At 57.3% G+C, this 3889-nt stretch overlaps 1 protein-coding gene across 1 annotated transcript in view; it reads right to left on the bottom strand.

Moving 5' to 3' along the window:
• The window catches only part of CDC42EP1 (CDC42 effector protein 1), an 8120-nt gene extending 7761 nt beyond the window's left edge, over positions 1 to 359 (bottom strand). The window contains 1 exon segment of the mRNA XM_024761571.1: positions 267 to 359. The gene's annotated coding sequence lies outside the window, so the exon portion shown is untranslated.
• Positions 360 to 3889: the final 3530 nt, after the last annotated feature.

Genomic DNA, 3889 nt, shown 5'->3' with positions numbered 1-3889 from the left:
ACCCGCTTTACCTTCCAGTTCTCTGCCCCACTCTTCCCGCCGGGAACATTGCAAAACAACCCGAAAACTTGGAGCGTCCCGGCGCCGCTCCCGCGGCCAGCGCTCCGGGCCTGCCTGTTGGCACCCGGGGCGACGTTGGCAGGCTGGCCCCCCTCCCCCGCTCCTTGAGCCTAGCGGAGGGTGCCAAGTCCTCGCGGCGCCGCGATCCCCCTGCCGGTGTCCACGCCCACCCGGGCTCGACGACCCGCGGGCCAGCTCGCAGTTACCTTCTCTCCGCGAGCCGCAGGAGCTGGGGGCGAAGGGCGAATGCGTCGGCAGCGCGTCCCGGCGCGCAGCCCGGGCGAGTGGCTGGGCCGGTCTGCGCCGCCCTGGCCGCGGGCTCCGCGGGCTGGCTCCGGGGGCGGGGGCGGGGTGTGGGCCCGCTCCCTCCTCCCGCCTCTCCCCTCCCGTCTGCGGGCGGGGCCGGGCCCCCGTCCCGGGCACCGATCACGCCGCCCCGAGCGGCGGCGGCGAGAGCTGGAGGGGGAGCGGCGAGGACGTCAGGTCAGGCTTTTGCCTGCTGCCTGGGGCAGGGGCAGCCGGGGAACGTGCGGGTTGCCGGGGCGAGGTGACTCGGTCCTCGGATCCCAAGCCCTCTTCCACCGTCTCCCTGCGTGGCCTTGGGACGCCCTGACCTGGTAACTCTCGCTGCTGGGCTCTTCAGCCGCTCCCTGCGGGAGTTTGGGGAACAGGGAAGCCGGATCTCAGAGGCCTTGAATGCCAGAGTCCTGCTTAGACCTTAAATTCTACAAGCTGGGATACCCACTCCCTTTCTCCTAAGCCCCCTTTCCTTTTTGCTCCAGTACAGGCCCCCGCGGGTACCAGGACACAGACATGAGCCAGACTGGGGTGCAGGCCACTGGTAGAGCGGTGTGGTGTGTGGTCAAGGCTGTGGACCTCGGAACTCAACAGCCTGGCTTCCTATTCTGTTCTGGCCACTGCTTATCCTTTCTGTGCCTTGCTTTTCCCATCTGTAAAATGGCATAATAGCAGCAGGCACCAGATGTTATGTTGTTAAGTGTTCCCTGCTGTGTCGGCACCTAGGAATCTTGCTGAACAATTACATGAGGTCGCGCCTCAGATAGATGGGTTCTGAAAGCTTTATGGAGCACCCTTAACCCCACCCGTGAGGGGCAGGGAATCAGCCAGGGACAGCACTCTGTGCCGTCCTCAAGGAGGGGAGATAGATCTCCGATCCCTGCCTCATGCTGTCTTGACTTCTGATACTCCCCTGTGACTGTGAGGCCCCTGAGGACAGGCAGGAAGACCTGGGGCTGTCCTCACCCAAAGAGACCCCTAACACAGCCTGCAGGAGAGGGGCAGGGCTCAGCAAGGTGTCCTAGAAGAGGTGATACCAGAGCTAACTTGTAAAGGACACACAGGCAGAGGGAAGGGCAGCGGAAATGCACACACACCTGGCAAGAGACAGAACAAGCTAAGGATCGGCATGGAGGAGGCAGGTGTGGCTGGAGGAGGAGCCATATTTACACACACGTGGAAGGAGGATGTTTTTGTGGTTCAGAGCGCTGTGCTCCTTTCATTGGCTCCCAGAATCCTCGTGCTGGCCACCAAGGGAGGGGTTATTTCCCTAGCTGGACAGATGGGAAAACTGAGGCGTAGAGAATTCCAGCATTTGCTCACACAGCAGTAGCACCGAGACTCCAGTCGGTCAGAGCTCTTTCCCTGGGGTCAGGCTTGAAGATGCTTTGCCCCGGGAAAATCTGGAACATCTCAGAGGCACTGAATAGCATGGGGGAAGGGGGGCTGCCCCTGAGAGGCCCAGATGGGGGGCACAGTCAAGGGCTGGGAGAGACTTGGGCCAGGCGTTGGGGGCTTAAGCTTGGGCCAGGTGTCCCACCTCACCAAGCCAGCAAGCAGTGTGATCAAGTGTGAATTTGGAAGCTCTTGCTGTGAGCCAAGAACGTCCGTGAAGGACAGTGACGGAGGCAGGGACTAGCGCTCTGTGGTTATCATCCTTAACAGTAGTAGTAATAAGCAGTATTTATTGAGCATCTAATGCATACTAGGCCCTGTAGCACCTCACGTTCATCATCACATTTAATCCTCATGAGATCCCTGTAGGGGCAATGCTGCCATCACGTCCATTTTGCAGAGGAGCAAAGTGACTTTCCCAAAGCCTCCAACTGTGGCAGGATGGCCATACTTCCCGGTTTGCCCAGGACGGTCCCAGATGATGCCTACTGTCCCGGCGTAATTATTAATAGCACTTCCTTTCACTCTTAAAGGTGACCTGGTTAGACAATAAATTACACATCTAGTCAGAAGATCCCCGGAGCAGCTGGCAAAGTTTGGTGTGATGTCAGAGGCCCTGAGACCACGGGTAAGGCACTTGGCCTCTCTGAACCTCAAGTTTCTTGTCTGTAAAATGGGTATAATACCAGCGTGGAAATTTGCTGCTCGTGGGTATTTACTACTTGCTGAGAGCCCCAGAGATATGGCCGAGAGAGCAGTGTTAATGGAAAGTTACAACCTGCCATACATACTCTCTATCTGCTTTAGCTCCGGGCTCAGGGGCAGGCAAGGAGCAACCAGTGGTTGAGAACCTTCACACTGTGTGCCGGTCACTTTGTCTCTGCTAGCTCTCTGTGAGGCAACCTGTGAGTTAGAAATTCGTTGCCCCATTTTACAGATGGGTAAACTGAGACTGAGAGGCGCTCTCCCCTCATTCTAAGCCTCTCTCCAGATCGAAGTACACTACTTCTCTATATAGGCTGCATTCCTGTTCTTGGCTTCACTCCTGATTTAAGGATCCAGCTCACTTTTTCCTTCCGGAAAATGAGAGAAAGGGAGGGGTCTGGGCATCCTTGTGAAAGATGCAGGGATGAGCAGTCCCCATTTCCCATGGTTTTCTCCTCTCCCAATTTCCTGTGATCCCCTTCCTTCCCTTGTCAAGAGACTGTGCCCAGGAGGGCAGGGGTTAACCCTGGCAGAGCTGTAATCAGCGTGCAGAATGCAGAACAAATGCCTCCCAGCTGGGGACTGGGAGCCGCTAGGTGGGACTGGCTGCCTGGAGTTCAGGCGGCCCCCTCTCTTCCTGTGTGCTGAGGAGCCAGGCCCCTTGAGCCATAATCACAGAGCTCAGCTGCTGCCTCAGATCACCCTGCAGACTGGGTGGGCTGAGGCCTGGGGCTTATGGAAAGGAGGCAGTTTCTGGGCAGGGAGTCCTTTATGGAGCTAGGGTGGAGGGGGCGGGGCACAGCTAAAGGGGTCACTTCCCTCTTGGGGACCTAGGAATGCCAGTGGCTGCCCACCAGGCTCCAGTGAGGTTTGGGGTGGGAGCCTTGAGCTGAGTGAGTTGGCCACATCTATCAGCCCCCATCCCAGTCCCTCCCTAGAAGGATGCATCGTTTCCATCCCAAAGTCTGGCTCGGCTTTTGGTCACTTTATGCATCTGCTCAATGACCCACTGATTGCTCTTCTCAGTCCTTTGTCTTTTTTCTTTTTTTTTTCTTTTTTGGTGATGCCGCGAGACATGTGGGATCTTATTTCCTGGACCAGGGATCGAACCCATGCCCCCTGCAGTGGAAGTGCAGAGTCCTAACCACTGGACCACCAGAAAATTCCCCCAGTCTTCTGTCTTCTGAGTGTCCACTACCCATCTACCCACCCACCACCCACACTCCTATCCATCCATCTACCCACCCTTCTACACATCCATTTAACCACCAATTTACCCATCCATCTGTTAACCTACTACCCATCCACTACGCCATCCTACTACCCACTACACCTCAGTTGACCCACTGCCTACAGCCCTATCCATTATCTAGCTACCCCCCACCCATCCATCCACCTCCCCACCCATGCCTCCTTCCGCCCCTACCCCTTT

The sequence above is a fragment of the Neophocaena asiaeorientalis genome, unplaced genomic scaffold (assembly GCF_003031525.2).
Source record: "Neophocaena asiaeorientalis asiaeorientalis breed wild unplaced genomic scaffold, Neophocaena_asiaeorientalis_V1.1 scaffold473, whole genome shotgun sequence".
In the NCBI taxonomy this organism is placed as follows: Eukaryota; Metazoa; Chordata; class Mammalia; order Artiodactyla; family Phocoenidae; genus Neophocaena; species Neophocaena asiaeorientalis.
Note: the sequence above shows the minus strand (reverse complement) of the source record. Positions and strands in the feature narration are given on the sequence as shown.